Source organism: Callorhinchus milii, unplaced genomic scaffold (assembly GCF_018977255.1).
Source record: "Callorhinchus milii isolate IMCB2004 unplaced genomic scaffold, IMCB_Cmil_1.0 Scaffold156, whole genome shotgun sequence".
Lineage (NCBI taxonomy): Eukaryota > Metazoa > Chordata > Chondrichthyes > Chimaeriformes > Callorhinchidae > Callorhinchus > Callorhinchus milii.
The window spans coordinates 94,666-114,379 of record NW_024704897.1 but is presented as its reverse complement, the minus strand read 5'-3'; the positions used below and the strand labels follow the sequence as shown (position 1 = coordinate 114,379).

At 41.7% G+C, this 19,714-nt stretch overlaps 7 non-coding genes across 7 annotated transcripts; 3 read left to right on the top strand and 4 right to left on the bottom strand.

Annotated features, from left to right (window-relative positions):
- Nucleotides 1-2,447: 2,447 nt before the first annotated feature.
- Nucleotides 2,448-2,520, bottom strand: trnat-agu. The gene has a single exon. It is a non-coding gene; the product is annotated as a tRNA-Thr (tRNA).
- A 723-nt stretch (nucleotides 2,521-3,243) lies between these two features.
- On the bottom strand, nucleotides 3,244-3,319 carry trnai-aau. Its single transcript has one exon. It is a non-coding gene; the product is annotated as a tRNA-Ile (tRNA).
- A 2,871-nt stretch (nucleotides 3,320-6,190) lies between these two features.
- trnak-uuu lies at nucleotides 6,191-6,283 on the top strand. The gene is made up of 2 exons: nucleotides 6,191-6,227; nucleotides 6,248-6,283. It is a non-coding gene; the product is annotated as a tRNA-Lys (tRNA).
- Nucleotides 6,284-7,357: 1,074 nt separating this feature from the next.
- trnai-aau lies at nucleotides 7,358-7,430 on the bottom strand. Its single transcript has one exon. It is a non-coding gene; the product is annotated as a tRNA-Ile (tRNA).
- A 521-nt stretch (nucleotides 7,431-7,951) lies between these two features.
- trnal-uaa lies at nucleotides 7,952-8,033 on the top strand. The gene has a single exon. It is a non-coding gene; the product is annotated as a tRNA-Leu (tRNA).
- Nucleotides 8,034-15,046: 7,013 nt separating this feature from the next.
- On the top strand, nucleotides 15,047-15,120 carry trnai-aau. Its single transcript has one exon. It is a non-coding gene; the product is annotated as a tRNA-Ile (tRNA).
- A 1,306-nt stretch (nucleotides 15,121-16,426) lies between these two features.
- Nucleotides 16,427-16,498, bottom strand: trnad-guc. The gene has a single exon. It is a non-coding gene; the product is annotated as a tRNA-Asp (tRNA).
- Nucleotides 16,499-19,714: the final 3,216 nt, after the last annotated feature.

Here is a 19,714-nt window from a genome sequence, read left to right as displayed (position 1 = left end):
ATTTCATTTTTATATTGTCAAGTTCTTGCCTTAAAATTTAAGTTATTTGATGCACAAAATGGCTCGTTGGTCTAGGGGTATGATTCTCGCTTTGGGATTAGCCAATGAATAAATATGGGAGAGGTCCCGGGTTCAAATCCCGGACGAGCCCAAATTTTAGATGAAGGGATGTCCATGTTTCCCACTCTCATTATATTTTGAAGCAAGTAAGCTATTTTAGTGATATCAACGCAGTAAATATCCATTTAAATGGGCGATATAAGCATCCGTTGCAGCGCCAGTGGTTTATTGGTATGAAACAAGAATTCTATTGTTGAGAGCCATGTTTGATTCTTGGTGATTGATTCAATGTGCCTCTGTCCCTGCCCTGCGGTTGAATATTATTGTTGTATCTGGAGCATGGGAATATTGCTAGCATTAGCCATCATGGATTTTCCAAAAAAATTACATGCTGACCAATCTTAGCGAATTATTTGGGAAGCACAGAATCAAACAAGTGAAATGTAATAGATCTAAAACACTTCTGTTTCTAGATTGGCTTCGACAAAATGCCAAATGAGAGGAAACAGATTAAAATCGATGCTTGTGGAACCATGGTGGAGAAGAACGCGTAGTAAAACTTCAGGAAAGAGCCCATTGGAAGCAGCTGTGAGCAAAATGAAGTGGGAAAGGCGGTATGGGTCATGGCACCGTTAGGCGGAAATAAGGATTGCGTAAGAACCTATCATGTAGTGGTACCGATACGATGAGCACCATGTGTTGGTTAGGATGAGCAGATCTGAAGGAAGGTAGTGGTCTGACTGTGATGTGACTGTAAGATACAGTACTTTAAGAAACTGAGTGAAGTTGCCTCGAATGGCGAAGAGAACACAACAGGAGCTCTATGGTGACCATTGTGAAGGCCTGACCTCTCCGACCGAAACCAAAGATACTGAAGTTTTGGAACGGCAGAATGTTAGTAACAAGAGGAACTTTTTGATCATCGGGCAAGATTTTCCTTCGACAGCGATAGAGAGGAAAGGAGCAAGCAGGGCAAGTCATCCAGTAACCAGTATCAGCCGATACCAGGGGCGGAGAGGCAACAGCCCACGTTGTGGGATCACCAGCCGCTCGACGCTGAAGGCTTGATTGCTCAGTTAACGAATATGATGAGTGTTATCTTAGCTTGCATTCATTTTCAGACCATATTTTTACATAAATGTAGATACATTTGTCTCTTAGCTTTGGAGCATCCAATAATTTGTCTCACTATGGATGCAATTTATGTGACAGTTGCGCTACCAAATGCATTGACTATTATTAACTGACAGAAGATTAAAATATTAAGAAAATGAAGAGAATTTTTTGTTGGGAATATGGACTCCACAGAGAAAAAGTCTGGATTTGAACTTGAACTCAAATTAAATGCTCTCCTGCTTAGCTATACACAAATGTGTTCACATTTCCGAGTTTCGATTCATACAGATTACGTAGCAGATAATCGACAACATTGCAGTCCGGATTCTCTCGTACAAAAGGCTCCACAACCCTATGACCCCATCTTCACCTTGCCCCCCTGGCTTCCGATCAGTCAGAGATACAGGTCAAGTTCCTTTTCTTCACCTTCAAAGCAATCTATAGCCTTCCTCCTTCCTATATCTGTGAAGTGCTCTCACATCCCAACCTGCCCTCTCTCTCTGCTCAGCGGGCTACAATATGCTTAGCTTGCACTGATTTTTCGGACACGTTTATAAATGTAAATTTTGGTTTGTTTCTTTCAACTGTTTATTTATTTTCCTCGCACGGATTAATCGAAATCTTAGATCATCAGAAGCCGCTGTTGGTTAAATTTCAAACAAAAGAAGTGTAACAACAACAAAGTTATTTCCAAAAGCTTACTCAGGACACCAACTTTTTTTTACATTGGTAAATTTTCTTGAATTTAAATGTAACTTGTTGTTTCTTTCAACTGTTTATTTGTGTCCTCACACGGACTAACCGAAACCTCAGTTCATGATAAGCCGCTGTTGGTTAATTCTCCAATGTAAAAAAAAAGTCTGAGAACAAAACATTAGTTCCAAAAGCTAATTCTGGGCATCAACATATCTTTACATTGGTATATTGTCTTCAAAGCGGAGGATATCGCATGTGCGTCACAGTGCCAAAATTGCACTAAAAGCCAGCTAATTTCCACCAAAAGACCACTGAAATTGGACTAAAAAATCGGCAACCATCCCATCGGTTTAGCAGAAACAGATAAACGTATTATGCACTTGAATTTTATCATGGACATCAGTTTAGGTATGACTTCCGAAACAAAACGGCCAAGTTGAGGATTTTTCCTTATACCCTTCCTTGTATGTTTTCACGACAGAAATGGCTACTGCTTTTGTCCAACTTCACCATACACTGAAAGGCAAAGCAACAAGTACCATAACCCAGTGATGTTCCAGAATGAAAGGCATCAAAGGCACCGCTGGGAATTGAACCCAGGATCTCCTGTTTACTAGACAGGCGCTTTGCCATCTAAGCCACGGCGCCATATCTTCAATTCCAATTATTGTATTGATATCCAGGTGAATGTTCGATATATTTTTATTTATCAGTGAAGCCCATCCTCACGTTCTGTCTTCAAGGACAAAGTTGGTGCAGTTTATTGACTATTGTTTTGATACTGGGAGTCGAGTTCGGCTTGGATTTGTCGATTAGTCTTTCCATGGTCGCTATTATGTAAAAAAGTTTCTTAACTCAGTTTGATATATTAACAAAGAAGAAAAGTCTCGATCATGTGTTCGTTGTTTTACGATTACTTTACGTTTTGTTGCGTAGTAATAAAATTTCATGAGAGATGCTCACCACAGGTCTGAAACTTTTCAAGTGAAGTTCGATTCACAAACGAACCTGGAGTCCACTATTCTACTCAAACTAATAATATTAATCATATTAATAATCCTTTCATTTGGTATAGCGCTTTTCGCGTCTTCTAGACGTCCAAAAGCGCTTCAAAGCATACACTATAAAGTGAATTGACTGTAGATTTGTTGGCGAACGCGGCAGCCAATTGCGCACAGCAACGTCCCACAAACAGTCGTAGATTAAAAATGTCCAATTCATTATTGTTTTGTTTTGGAGGGATTAGTATTAGGCGTGTGGAGTAAGAAAACTTGCAAAAGGTTTCACCCTCTTCCTGGAACTGAAATCAGGTCTCACGCTTGCAAAGCGAGTGCTCTAACCACTGAGCTACATGACTCTAGACTAAGATTGTGGCCAGTACGGGCATCGAACCCACGACCTTGGCGTTATTAGCACCACACTCTGACCAACTGAGTTAACCAGCGCCAGTAACCAATCACTTCATTGCTATTCATTTAAACTGTGCAATAACAGCTAACCTTGATATGGCGCCGCTAACCCGGACCAGTACGTTAGAACCCTTGTCAGTATGGTATCATGGCACCAAGATGCGGGAAGGAGGAAACTACCGTCAGCACAGTTGAAAATGAAGGTCTTCAGTCGTGAACGGAAGAAGGGAGAAGAAAGGGCGAAGACGGAGTGACAGAAGGACAATGTTCCAGAGATTCAGGGTGCAGTGGCTGAATTCGCAGCACCAGCTGGTTGAAAAAAATATACATGGAACAAACAGTTAAACAGTGCATGTTTCCAACATCCAGGCAGTCCTAAACACGTGCAATGTCACAAATAACACATTACATTCCCAGATATTATTTTCGAAATATAATCTACCAAATTTCCTATTAAAAGATCAATATTTTCTGTTTCCACCATTATCTGAGTGGTAATGTTGCATATATTTATCACACGCTCCCTGAAATATAGTTTCTGCAGGTTTGTTTTGAATCTACACGAACCCCCCCCCCCCCCCTCCCACCACCGATTCGCAGCCACCACCAACACCCGCACACACATAAACACATAAACAATCATGTTGTCAATGCTGTCTCCGTAGCCAAGTTTAACAAAAAGCTAAAGATGAATAAATAATAAATGAATAAATAGTCTCTTTCAGTGAACTTTGGAAGCCAGTATTGCGCAGACATTGGGGTCAGTATTTTTATGTGACTGTATCACAATGTAACCAACAAGTCACAATGCTGCATACAGCCACGTACTCATGCAAAAACCCCAGCCAGAGAGAATTATAACCTCAGTCATCACTGCAACATCCATCGCACCAAAATAAGTGTTAATGCAAATGGATCATTCTCAGAAATAACCTCGTGCTCAAAAGATTATTTCAGGTTAATTGAGATTACAGGATATAACTAAACGAGATTGAGGTCTGGCGATCGATTGGAACATTAAACGAAAGCCTCTGATAAACATAAGAATTTATTCTGACTCAAACATCACAAGAGACCTCACGAGAGGATCTGGACTGAGGCCAGTCGTAGCCTCAAATTCCAGGATCTTCTTGAGAGAGGGTTTCCTGTGAACACTTCAAGAGATTGATTGCATTACAAGGGATTGCATTCACAGTACTTTTCTGAATCCCGGGATTAACGATTTTAATCCTGGGATCTCGGAATTTCGAGGTGCAAGTCCCTGCGTGGAAAAAAAGGCAGAAGTGTCGGACCTGCCCTGGCATCAACATCTCCCAGATTCATCTCTGCATCCCCTCTCCTACAGCTACCTCAGCATCACAGGGTACTGATAGAAAGAGTGACAAAAAAGTGCCACAAAGAGAGAAAAGGACAGATACACACACACAAACACAAAATAAAAAAATACTTTGTGTCGTGAAGAGTGGAAATATTTTCTATGCTCTCTGGGAACCTATGGTAAAATGGAACGAAATTTTCTTCAACCAAACCTGCCGCGTGAACTGGAGAATCTGCTCAACCTTTAGGCTCCTATTGATTTCCTTTCAGTGAACTTTGGGGATTTCTGTCTTTGGGGATTGTATTCCTCAACCGGGAACGGTGCGGTCTTTCAAACATAGTTATGTTGCTACTTGTTGTCATGATTGAATGTGTTCATTCCTGTATCTGAATCCATGATTATCAACGCTCTGGTTGTCAGGCACATTTTAGTAGAGAATAAACCCCGCAGTAGAATCTGGGGTGACAGCAGTGTCAATAAACAGAATATTCCTGAGATGTCGAAAAGAAGAAAAAATCCATCATTTTGCTGTTCGCTATATCGGCAAGTTTTGTACTTTTGTGCATGACAAATGATGTCTATCCGTTAAGATGGTCAATTTCATAGTTGTGAAGAGAAGGTCATTAATATTTGGTATACCATACAACAGACTGGATTCATGCTGCAGCGTGTGAGCTCCGGTGTGAACATTTCCATATATGCCGTGACTCAGAACAAGTTTAGGGAGTAAGTGAAGATTGTTCTTAAGTACACATTTACTCTGTTAAATAAATGGGCTAAATTTTATTTTTTGAGACAGATTGTTTGTAATCCGTTGCAGCAACGCCGGAACCATATGCCACAGCGCTTATTTTATCCAACTTTTACCAGTCGACTCGACAATGGAAACCACTTTATGTTCACATCATGTCGTGTATAGACGTTTGGAGATTTGATATGCAGTTGGAAGCGTTATTGTGTAGCGTGCATTCTGAAATAAAATTTGGCTGTTCACATTTTTTCGTTTTACATAGAAAGGCTTGTGGAATGGTTTGTCAGGCTGTTTGATAAAGGTTTCAATCACCTTTTCTCACCCCACCGCCGGGTGGGTACCACATTCATCTGTAGCCGATGCAACGGACATAATCCAGCCTTTACTGACCCGTTACATCCAGTATAGCACTTACGTTATCAGCTGATTTCAAGGTTAATATTTGCTCTCAAGATTTCGTAGAATTTTTAAAAGCCTTCATTACTTACAGTTCAGAAGTGGAGAAGTCACCGATTACCAACATCAAAAAGCTGTTGCCAGTCACCAGCAAATCATTAGTTTTCATAGCGAATGAAGATATTAAGAGAGAGATTAGCCTTTTGCAAAACATCTATCGCTAGTTACTATCCACATTCTTATTCTGCTTTCCGCATATTTAACCAATCTTGAATATTACCGCCGGTTATACAGAGGCCAGTCCTGTTATACAGAGACCAGGCCTGTTATACAGAGACCAGGCCTGTTATAAAGTCACCAGTCATCTTATACACAGATCAGCCCTGTTAAAGAGAGAACAGGCCTGTTGCATATGTAAGAGAGGTGTTACACAGAGATCATGGAGCCCGGATAGCTCAGTCGGCAGAGCATCAGACTTTTAAAATATCCAACTTGATCGCAATCTGAGGGTCCAGGGTTCAAGTCCCTTTTCGGGCATACTTTTCTTTTGTTTTTTGGTGGGGGTGGAAGGGCGTAATACAAGTGTGTATGCACACCAGTGAAAAGTGTATATCGTGGTGTAAATTCCAGATATACTCCACATTTTACCTGGGCTCCACTTAATGCGATATTTGAACGGTCTGTTTCAAGTTTATCAGCTTCATATGCTTTTATGACCCACCACAAACCTATCTTTCTGATTTCCTGATTCCCACATCTCTGCCATTCTCCTGCACTGAGCTAACACTGACCTTCCCTGTGTGTCTCTGCCCACCTCCTGCACTGAGCTAACACTGACCTTCCCTGTGTGTCTCTGCCCACCTCCTGCACTGAGCTAACACTGACCTTCACTGTGTGTCTCTGCCCACCTCCTGCACTGAGGTAACACTGACCTTCCCTGTGTGTCTCTGCCCACCTCCTGCACTGAGGTAACACTGACCTTCGGTGCGTAACGCTCCCGTTCAGTGTCACTAACGGTGTTAACATTCGGTCACAAGAAAGCAGCCTCTGGAAAGCTGCCTCGGTTACTCGACCTCAATCAATCCCCATCTGTCTCCTATCTCCACTGTGATACCAAATCGCCCTACGTTCCTTGCGTCATCTGCAACATACCTTTCTTTGTATTTGCTGGTTTAACCCTTTCATTCTGTGTTTTCTTGTGCGACATGCAAGTTGTTGTTGAATCAAAAAAAATTGTCCACACTGACTGTGATTGCCAAACTCTGAAGTCATACTTTATGCTAACAGGCGAATATGTTGAGCCCAATTCGTAGCTTTGTCATGTTACTTCCTTCACTTTAATGGATTCGATTCTTCAATGATTGGAGAAGTTGAGTTCAACGGGAACGAAATCTTCACATGTTTATGTCACATCTTTACCGGAATTCAGTTCATTAGCTGAAATAACGTTTTATGTCTTTTTTGTTGCCTGAAATCTTAATCTGTTTACAGCTTTACAAAATGCTAAGTCTTTTCAGTGTTTTTATATTATGCGGCTCCAACCAATTCAATTGAATGCCTGCGTGTTCGTCAATACTAAAGAATGATAATTTATAATAAAATATAACTAAATATTCCCGCCAGGTTTCGAACCTGCGACCTTTCGCGTATTAGGCGAACGTGATAACCGCTGCACTACGGAAACTTTTGTGAATTCATTACGGTTGAGAAACGAATAAAACTCAAATACATTTCCACCTAATGTTCGGATCATTCACAAAACTCCTGCAATTCGGGGATGTGATGTAATAACTGAAAGAAAATTGGATCTTCCGAATGCACGTAGGAAAAGTGGTTTATAAACTCGGAAACAGGAGATAAGAAGATCTCAAGTTCTTGCAGCCGTGAAGCGAGTGACGAGCGTGTTGAAAGTTTTCAAATCAATGGCACCTGATTCTACAAACTATTTTAATTTCTTAAAAGTTACTTGAAAGACGTTGCAATAGGCCAAACAGTCAACGAAATCCCCAAAGAGCTTTGTTTGAGTATCATTTTAACAATGCTTGAAATTGTTGATTAGCTAAAGATTATGCTGTTTTACTCCACAAAGTTCAACAGATTGTCTGATTTTGACCCCGCTTCTCCATCATAGCAGTAAACAAACTATTGACATAAGTAGGAAGCTTAACATGAGTCGATGAGTTTTGCAGACAAGTGAGAACCTGGGAAAGCGTGGCCGAGCGATCTAAGGCGCTGGATTTAAGCTCCAGTCTCTTTGGGGACGTGGGTTCGAATCCCACCGCTCTCAAATGCTCATGATCTTGTCCTTATTTTACATTCGGGATTTTACATTTTACTCGGAGTCCTGTAGCTCAGTGGTTGAGCACTCGCTTTGCAAGCTAGAGACCTGAGTTCAATTCCAGGCAGGGCGAAACCTTGGGCAAGTTTCCTTACTCCACACGCCTAATAATAATCCCTACAAAACCAAAAACAATAATAAAAATTGGTCATTTTCAATCCATGACTGTTTGTGGGACATTGCTGTGCGCAATTGGCTGCCGCGTTCGCCCACAAATATACAGTCAATTCACTTTACAGTGTGTTCTGTGAAGTGCTTTGGGACGTCCTCCCGACGTGAAAAGCGCTATATCAAATGCAAGGATTATTATTATTATGATTATTATTATTCATCGCGTTAGATGTGTTTTCTAAGCAGAAAGTAGCCTAGGTCCGCATCTGAGTCACCGCAATCGTCCATTTTCATCTTGACATTTTTTTAAAAATGTTTTAACGTTATCTGAGTGCACAATGAATCTGTATTCGAAATTGTCTCTCGTTTCATTGAATCAGTAGTAATCAGAATAATAATGTTTTGATAAAGCGCCTTATCATATCCTCTGGGCGTCTCCAAGCGCTTTACAGAACATACTGAAATGTGAATAGAATGTATACATTTTCTCTAAAAAAAACTGGATTAATTCTACTATGTTCTTCTGCGGTGATAAAACAATTGAGGTTACAGTTCAACATTTTTGCAATTCGCACATCAGAATCCTTCACTCACCCTCCTTCAACCATATAAGAATTTGTGGATCAAAATTTTGAAAGAAAAATATGGTAACAGATGACCAACAATGAAATCTTCTGGTTATCAGCCTGGGGTCAGAAACCCATCATCACGCTTATGGCAAGTTGGAGCCTTCCAATCATTCTACCTACACATAGGAATTACTGTGTTTAGAAAGGAGTGAGCATGGTTTACCAAGGAACAGAGCCTGTTTATCTAATTCCAGGGACTGTTTGGACAAGTTTGGCTGGAAGAAAATGATTGAGGACTGCAGAGTGTGACGACGGAACTGCTGGATGATAACCAGCTAAAACCACAACTCTGACAAATGAAAACACCATATTGTGGGCGTTTAAGTGAATCAAGGCTAATTTTTATGATGTTCCCAAAAATTCTCTGGATAAAATTAAACATTCAAGGCGCGGCTATTTGTTATGGGCAAATTGGTGCAGAAATTCCGCAGAAATACACTGTATTTGTGTCACCTGTCAGTCAATAAAAAATCTTTTGAAGGTCTTTGAGTTGTCTCGGCAATGTGATAACATACTATCCCACTGTATGAAATGCAAGAAATCAAACCAAATGACAATTATAATCAGAGAAATAACAACAAAGGAATGAGGTGCAGGCAAGTTTTTATCCAAATCAGTTCGTTACTAGTTAATCTGAAGTATTGGCCGAGTGGCGAAGGCGATGGACTACAAATCCATTGAGAAACTTCCCGCGCTGTTTCGAATCCTGCCGACTACGGGTATTTCTCCCTGGTATTATAGTTGTGCCACTGTTTGTAGTAATGTTTCCACATTAAAATAACTGTGACTTCTGGTAACCTGTGGATGAGGCGTGGTGGAGACTCACCGAATGCAAATTTGACCTCACTGAAAGTTTTCCTTCATATAATTATAAGTGAAAGCGATTTTAGATCAGTACATCGGATGAGGCACGTTGACGAAAAATCTTTTGCAGAAATTATTGACAATTGGTGCTCTGAAAAAAAATAAGGACAAAATTCTGGAAGGTAAAGAGGGCAGCTGAGGTTGAGAAGATATCAGCTCTATTTACTGTTCAAAGCAAGACAGAAATATAAACGTGTAATTGATTTCAAAATATGTTCACCCATTTGGTTTTAAAGTGAGAAAACACTGCTGTGGTATGACGTTCCTTTTCTTTGGTAAAACCTTGAAATGAGTGGATGAGACAGTCCATTCCGTTGTTTTCAGTATTAACGTGAATCAAGCCATTGAATTCGACTTGATTTTGAACACCAGCCTCTGATCTGTAGCCGGACACGCTACTTTTACGCCACTAGGTCGCCAGATTATTTCTCACAAGAGGCTGGTTTGTAAAGGAAATATAAACACTGCATGTAATTGGTTGAAATATAGAGAAGAATCTTCCAATTGATAAAATTAAATGTTGACATTGGAGACGCAGTGCCTGTCCTCACACTTGCTGCTCACAAGCACTTGCATTTGCATTGCTCGCATCACTGGGTAAACACTGATCCTTGTAGATTTCCTTTTTTGCTTATGATGTTTGTATGTTGTAAAATAATAATTCCTGTTCCCTTTGACATATGTCTTGCTGCCCGTACAATCAGCTGCAGGGAGTTGCTTACAACAGCCATTTTGCTGTTCTGTGTTGCTGATATCGCCATTTTACTGTTTAGCTGCCCATCATGCCCACAAATTACGTTTATTAAATGAAGGTTTCGTTTTTTCTCTTTTGCAATATTGGAGGAAAATTTATTCTCGAGTCACATGTTTGTCAAGTGAAAATATAACCGCAGTCACAAAAAGGTCTCTTTGCAAAATTGTCCCCCACAACTGAATAGGATCTGTTGGATTTGTTCCAGACACCTCTTGTTGAGCATTTAAAGCATCTGCCAATAACTACAATCTCTGCACCACCTGAACACTTCTCAGTGATAATATTGTAGGAGCATAACATACCTGTCAATAAATGTCGCACAAAATTTAAATCCTCTTGACCATTTTCTTCCTTAACCAGATGACATCCTCTCGCAGATTGCTCCAAATCTTTACTCACCAGAAGCTCACTGCTGGTCGGTTGCTTCTTAGATATAAAAAAGCCAAATGCCATTGTGCATAAAGCAATAGGGAAGTTCCGCTTATAGGTGATAATAACAAATTTTTTACATTGATAGAGCTCAAGTGAATGCGTCAAACCGCTTCACAGAGCTAAAGAAGCTCTAAATCCCACAATTATCCAAACCGGAGTCTGAACAACAAATGTTAGTTAAATTAACAACCGGCCAACTTAAGTTCAGAGAATGACAGATTCATCGACAAGACACTAATGACAATTGTCGTGTCTCCGATATCAGTATAAATTTGTACCAGGAAATAAAATATTAAACGAAAGATGTTTCATGAATTGACAGCAATGAGGTACATTATTTCCAAGATACACTAAATCTGTAATTTTATTTGTAACGACTAGAATCGCAATGTACATCACGCTGTGACAGTCATGGCAGCAATAAGCAACATGTGTGATGTTCGGGAATTCAGGAAGGCACCGCTGGGATTTGTACCCAGGATCTCCTGTTTACGAGACAGGCGCTTTAGCCCCTAAGCTTCGGCGCCGTTGCCACATCGTTTCATATCATTCAACATCCAGATGACTGTCATCTCTGTCCAGCTGTTTGGCTTCTGCCGTCACCTCAGTATGATAGAGTTTACCACTCGCCCCTGATCCTCCGATTCCCGCATTCCTCATCACGGCTGTGAGTTTTGGATGCAGACCTGATCCTCGCTGACACCCGATTGCCTCTCCCTCACATTTTCCCTTTCTCTCTCGCTCTCACAAACACACACACAAATTCCCTGTCAAAATCACCGTCTCTCCTTCTCCTCTGATAGTCACATGATTCTATCTCCCCTCTTGCTGTGAAATTAATCTCGCTCACTCTCTCTCTCACCACTTACACTCCCATACACACACTCTCTCTCTCTCTCTCTCTTTCTCTTTCTCTCGCTCATTCACTCTCACTCAATGGCTCTCTCCCCTCTTTCGCTGCACCAGCCGCAGACAACTGCACGCATTGACAGGAGCCGGGGTTCAGTGTGTCACAGGAGCCGGGGTCACTACAAGACAGGGGCCGAGGTCACTATGTGAAAGGAGTCGGGGGTCACTATGTGGCAGGAGCCTGGGGTCATTATATGGGAGGAGACTGGTGTCACTATGTGACAGTAGCCGGGGGTCATGTTTTGCAGTGACAGGAGATGTTAATACACATTAATGCCAGTGGAGCGAGAGGTATAGAGCGAATGTACGGATGGAGGGAGCGATGGATGGTGAGATTGGGGTTGAGAGAGGGAAGGACACAGTCATCTAGTAAGGGAGCGAGCGAGAGAGAAGGTGATAGTGGTGAGGGACATAGTGAGATAGGATGTGAGGGAGAAGGAGGGAGTGCGTTTGGGATTTTGGTGGGGGATTGTCGGCTGGGAGGAATGTTGTTTAGTAATGATGAATAGCGAAATAATTGGAGTTTGAGAGGCATTACACCCCAATTCCTATCCCTCCCTCCCTCTCTCTCTCTCTCTCTCTCTCTCTCACACGCTCACACTCTCTCTCACACGCTCACACTCTCACACACACGCTCACACTCTCACACACACGCTCACACTCTCACACACACGCTCACACTCTCACACACAAGCTCACACTCTCACACCCACTCTATTTCTCACACGCAGCCTGTCACGTACACACACACACACACGCACACCATCTCTCACGCTCTCGTCCTCTCTTTCTCACCCACTCGCTCTCACTGTGGAGTCCTGTAGCTCAGTGGTTAGAGCACTCGCTTTACAAGTGAGAGACCTGAGTTCAATTCCAGGCAGAGGGCGAAAACTTGGGCAAGTTTCCTTACTCCACACAGAGCCTAATAATAATCCCTCCAAAACCAAAAACAATAATAAATTGGTCATTTTCAATCCACGACTGTTTGTGGGACATTGCTGTGCGCAATTGGCTGCCGCGTTCGCCCACAAATATACAGTCAGTTCACTTCACAGTGTGTTCTGTGAAGCGCTTTGGGACGTCCTCCCGACGTGAAAAGCGCTATATCAAATGCAAGGATTATTATTATTATTATTATTATTATAATATATATTAATCGACAGTGTTCAGAAAGGTCAGATTACAATAAATGATCAGGTATGGGGCAGGAGAGATGGGGCTTCGGCGGGACAAACCAACTATGGCGGGGCGGGAGCAGCGAAGTTAAAGGGATCGTTATTATTATTTTTATTGTTACTAAATTCTTATTACTATTATTATTTTTATAAATATGCTATCAATATTTCATTATCTTCTAAGTTTTCTTATTATCATAATAATTGTGATTATTAGATTAATAGCATTGGCATTTTTGTTATTCTTATTAGACTAAAATAGGGATTATTGTTCAATTCCTCAAGTGTGTTTTGTTATATTTAATTTTTCTTGTGGGATGTTGCGTTTCTATTTAGAATTATTGATAGATTATATTTATTTTTGACAAACGTTGCTCAACATAGAACAACAACAATATTACATTTGTACAGCTACTTTCGGAAGACGTATTTGACAGTAAAATCTTGATAAAACGCTTGAAAGGTACGTTGATCATGTGGTAGGGCGCCGTAACAGACGCGAAGATTAACAAAAATGCGGGAAGAAAATTTACCTACAAGGAGATGGATGTGAGGAAGTATATTTGTCTCGCACATCGTGATCACGTTTTCGTGTATAATTATTGCAGCTGCAAAGCACCGAATAAACAGTGTATCCTTGTTTTACCTCTCTTCCTCCCTCCCACCGCACTCCACAACTGCCCACCACCTCCACCAGCCCCAACCTCCCCCACAACCTCCCACCCGCCGTGTGTGCTTTGCAAAATCCTTCAAGTAATTTACTGTAAATCCAATTACAGCTTAGTACGGAATCCTGACTGTCCTCCTGAGCGAATGACGCTGTTTTAATGTTGTTGTTGTTGTTGATACCGAGGAGCTCTGTAGCTTAGAGCATTCGGCTCGCTGGCCAGTGAAATGGATTCGATCCCAAGCAGGACGAAACGTTGGGCAAATTTCGGTCTCGACACACCTGTTCACGTACGTAGGAACCTGGTTGTTTGTTTCTCCATTGGTGGATCACTTTTTCAGTCGTAATAATTTCTTCCAAATAAACTAATAGTCACTGTTTGTGGGATAATCTTCTTATAAGACGTAGGAGCAATACTAGGCCAGTCGGACCCTTAGCCTGCACCGCCATTTATTAAGATCATGGCTGATCCCCTAATATAATTCAATTTACCAGCCCTATCCCCATATCCCTGAATATCTCTCGTCAAGAAGTCCCCTCTGTCAATTACAGATTAAACAACTGGAAGAGGAACCGTCAGTTTCGTTGGGTGCCTAATGTGCTATTGCTTACAATATTTCTCTCTCCAAGATTTACATTTCCTACTCTTAATAATTTCATATTTCTCTTCTTCACGTCCTTGCAAATTAATTTAAAAAACGCGTTTCAATGTTCCCCAATTATTCTCATTTTCTTATGAGAAAATGAGCTTTGGGACGTCCTCCCGAAGTGAAAGGTGCTCTATAAATGTAACTGTTGTTGTTTTGCTTGATGATGAGAAGCGACGAGTGTTACTCAGTCGCATTGGCCACTCGGACTCTCTACGTGCATTTCAATGACGACTCAAATTTCTCTTTTTTTTATATCTGCGAACAGACCTGCAATCGTGGCTACGCTTCACAGAACCAATAATAATAATTATAATAATACTTGCATTTGATATGGCCCCATATAGTGTCTTCGAGACGTCTCAAAACTCTTCACACAATATAATTTATAGTAATTTGACTGTATATCTTTTGGGCAAATGATCTGTTTTATTCAAATCAAAACAACCGTTAATCGTTTCCTTTATTAACGACACAAATCAGGGCAATAAGCTCATCCAATATCGGGAATAGGTTTCAGAACAAATTAAGTTAGTTAAAATTTGATTTGTTACCACACTTCACTTGAAATGCTGAGTAATAGTTTCTCCTGAGCAAGTGGGTATCCGGAAGCTTATGCCTCTGCCTCAAAGTTATGTTGCAAGCAGCAGATTGATTAAATAATTGAATAACGTTTCTGTCTGTTGTGCAGAAAGTGCACCACAATATGTCAGTCCCAAGTTTGCATATCGTATATGAGTAATTAGAGCTTCCTTTGACTCAGTCAGCAACTCAGGCCGGTTAGCTCAGTTGGTTAGAGCGTGGTGCTAATAACGCCAAGGTCGCGGGTTCAATCCCCGTACGGGACATATTTTTAATTGAAGCCCATTATGTTACATTAGCTGCTGTGCTGCTGCCATCAATAATAATAATATTTAACCTGGCGATTGTGAAAGCGCCTCATCACTTCTTCAAGACCTCTCAAGGCGCTTCACAGAATATAGAGTAAAGTGAGTTTACTGGATGTTTTGTGGCCGAAAAGCAGCAGGCAGTAATAATAGGAGCCCACAAACACTTGTGGATCAACGTGACCAATTCACGACTAACATTGCTTTTATTATTATAATTATTGAAGAGATTATTAACCCAGAAAAGCGATTCGTCAAACGACTACTAACCGTTTTATTATTTACTAATCTTCTGACTCTAATACTGATCATCCCTCTCAAGGCTGCTGGTTTTATTGCTTGTGCTCATGCGAACATGGATATGTTATTATTTTTTCCACCATGATCAAAGTTATCGTAACAATAATAATAAAAACACAGAATATCTGATCAAACAAAGCAATGTAGATAAATATATTCATTACAATTCATTACAAAATCAGTAATTAATTAGAATTTACATGCAGTATGATTGATATCAATGTCCCAAATGATTACCATGTGAAGAATAACGAGCTAGAAAATATCAGGAAATATATCGATCTTCGAGTTCAATGCGGACGTAGGTGTCAATGTAAAACAAATGCTGCTGTTGTCATCGGTGCAACTATTAAACGCGACTTGACGACATAAACGGTGATACCAAACAACTGCAAAAAGTAGCTTTTTTTTTAAACTCATATATATAGTGTTAGAAAAAGTAACATCTCTCCATATGTAAATTGACAGCGTTGTTGGTGTGGCTGACCCATTACCATGTAAAATAAGTGTTAAAGAAATGATAAACATTTTTATTCTTGACAATAGAATAATTATCACGAATTTTTGGATACCCTATACACTGAATGCCTGTATCCATGAATGCTATATCTCTTGGACTGTGTTTGTAACAATGAATGGAGATCTAATTTAATCGAGAGTGTGTGTATCTGCTAACCTCGAGCTTCTGCAAAAACACTTGAAATAATCGTTGCATTAGGTATAGGATATTATTCAAACAGTTCATTGAGAGTTTGAATATTAATAATTGTTTCATTTGATATAGTGTCTTATCGCAGATTCGAGATTTCTAAAAGCGCTTCACAGAATATACTGCAAAGAGAATGGACTGTATACGTTCTGGGAGAAAAGACACTTGTGTCAAACGACCATTGTAGCCCCATTATTTTCTGATTAACGAAAAACAATAACAACCGTAGATTAATTTGGTAACAAACACTAAAATGATCTCCCCGTCGGGGAATTGAACCCCGGTCTCCCGCGTGACAGGCGGGGATACTAACCACTATACTAACGAGGATTCATATGGAGTCATATAATTTAATTCCACCCTGTACACATGTGATGAAAGCTTAGAGAGATATGGGTTGCCAAGTATTGGAGGAAATTAAATATTAGAGTGAGTATCTTGAAGTCGATCCGTTCTCTGATAGAAAGCCGGTGTAGTATGAAATGTACAAAGTTTGGTGCCGGTGGGAATATGTGCAGCAGAATTTTGAATAAGCTGGAGTTTGCGGAGAGTGGAGGAGGGGAGACCGCCGAGGAGGGCGTTAAAAATAGTCCAACCGAGAGATGACAAAGGATGCGCAAATGTAGGCGGGAGCTATAAAGTATGACTTCTGTCTTGTTGACGATTATCTGCAAGAAATGTTGCACTCATCCAGATCTTGATGTCCGATATAAAAGCTGACAGAACATCAGGGCAATGGGGTTCGCAGCTGGAGGAGGAAACGTAGAGTTGATTTTCAGTAGCAAACATGTGGAAATTAACCCCGTGTCTGCGGATGATATCACCTGGAGGCAACAGATAGATGAAGAGAACTACCCCTAAAGGATGGATTCTTGCCGTGCCGCGCCGTTGACCTGGTGGAAGCGCGAAGAAAAGCCATTTGCAGAAATATAGCGCTCGCGCTATATAAGGTAAGAATCGAAATAAGCGTTTGCGGTTCCACTGCGGTTGAAGATGGTGGATAGTCGATGGTGGACGATGGCGTATTCTACTGTGTCAAACGCAGCAGAGAAGTCCAGCAGGGCGAGGAGGCAGAGGGAGCACTGGTCACAGATAGAGAGGATATCGTTTGTGATCTTCTCGATTCTGTGTGCATTTCAGAAACCGTACTGGAGGGGTTCGAGGAGGGTGCGGTGGGAGAGGTGTGCGCGGAGTCGGTTGGCAACATGGCTTTTCGGAGCTTTGGAAAGGAAGGGCAGGTTTGAGAAAGTCCGATAGTGGCCGACGTTGCAGGGTTCGGGATTAGGTATTTTGTGGAAAGAGGTGATGACCAGGGTTTTGAGGGCGAGGGAGATTGATCTTGAAGAGGGAGACTAGTTAATAGTATCTACCAGCAGTGGGCAGAGTAGTGAGAGCTGAGTGACTACCAGTTGCTGGAACCACAGGTGATGGTGGACCGTGCAGTTGTTTTTATGCCAGCCGAGCAACGGGGTTTGCGATTTTCGGGAGTAGAGATAGCTATTGTACCAAGGTAAGCGAGTTGGTTTGGAGACGTTCCTGGATTTCAGGGGAATGAGGGATTTGACGGCATAGGAGTGTGGATCATGGAGCAACTTGACGGGTGCTTCAGCGTCTCGGTGTGCGGTCGGCCAGAGCGACAGGAGAGCTGAGGATGAGAGGGCCTTTCTGAGGGTCTCGTGGTGAAGCTTTTTCCATAGGCGGAAAAGTATGGATGATTTCTTGATGGAGGGGTGAGTGATGCAACAGCAGAAGGAGATGAGGAAGTAGTCGGATATGGCCTTGTCCATGATGGAAATGACGATGCCATGTGTGATGACAAGGTCCAGGGAATGGCCCCAGTTGTCTGGCGGCGAGTTGATGTAGTTCAGGAAGGAGAGGAGTCCAGTGAACTAAGAGGATGTGTTGCAAGCAAAGTTTCGGTGTAGTTTGAGAATTTTAAGTGAGAAGGAGTAAGGATGGTAGAGGGTGTGTTGCTCAAATGCAGAGAAGCAGCCAGAGTTAAATTGGGATAGACTGAAGGAAGCTCGTGAAATGAGGGTCACCCCATCGCCCAGTTGCTTAGGGCGGTGGTTGTGATGGAAGGTGTAGCCACGAGTGGATGATTCCACTAATTGGGCGGAGTCACTGGGGGAAAGGCAGGGTTCAGTAAGACGTCCGATATCCATGTTTCCATCCAGGATGAGTTCGTGGTGAGTGAGGCTTTATCATGGAGGGAGCGAACATTTTGTAGAGAAATGCGGATGGATTTGCTGTTGGTGGTAGGAGAGGATGGAGTTGAGAATCCTATGGGGAGGATTTGGGGTCGGGGAGAAATGGCCTAGGAATATGAGAAACATTTTGTGTTGTGGAGGGTAGGGCTGACCAAGGGCGTACGGGTGCTTGCCTTTCGGAGTCGCTTGCTGCGGAGGGAGTGAGCAAACGAACAGTCTGCTCTGGGACCACAACGACGGGAAATATGATTGGTCTGGTAGAGGATTTCCAGGCTGGAACAGAGGGATGTATTGGTTGGGCCCAGGCGAGAGAATGCGGGAAGAGCGGTGGGAGACGCAGACACACACAGACAGACACAATCGCACGCAGAGACAGACACAGACACACACACACACACACACACACACACAAAGAGACAGACACACACAAACACAGACACAAATAAAGCCACACACAGACACACACATAGACATACCCGCAGAGATACATAAAGTTAAACAGAGAATCACACGCATAGACCCACATATATACAGACACAAACAGACACAGGACACGCAGACAAACAAATATACGCAAACAAATACAGACACACACCTGTATATAGAGACACACGCACACACAGAGATACACACACTGACACGCATACAGACACATAGAAACAGACACAAACAAGCACACAGACACACACGAAACATACGCAGACACAGAAACGCAGACAAGCCACACACAACAGATACACAAACAGACACACACACAAAGACACACACAGACACACACCAACACATGCCACTGATTACATGCAGTAAGTAAGAACCCGCTTGTAAGTCTATTGGCTGAATACTTTCCGGGGTTAAAAATTATAACAATAATAATCCTTTCATTTATTATAGCGCTTTTCACCTCTTCGCAGAATAGACTGTAAAATGAATTGACCGTACATTTGTCCGTATAATAATCCCTTCAAAATACTTAAAATAATGTTACCACTTATTGTGGATATTGCTGTGCGCAATTGGCTGCCGTTTCGCCCACAAAACACTCAGGCACTGCACTCTGCAGTGTAACCTGTGAAAAGTTTCGAGACGTCGAGAAGACGTCAAATGTAAGGATTATTATTGTAGGCTTAAAGTTCCAGCTTGATGCTTATTGTGCGAACTGTGACTTACTGCAGAAGTAGTTCTTTGCAGATTGGCTTCAACTTCGCTCGCAAGCACAACTCTAACTTTACAGTCAATCCTGGGAATACTTTGACAAGTGAGCTGAGTGTGAAAGGTGTAACATAAACGGCAAGCTTCAACGTATAATTGCACAAATTTTAAAACTTTCCAGCCATGT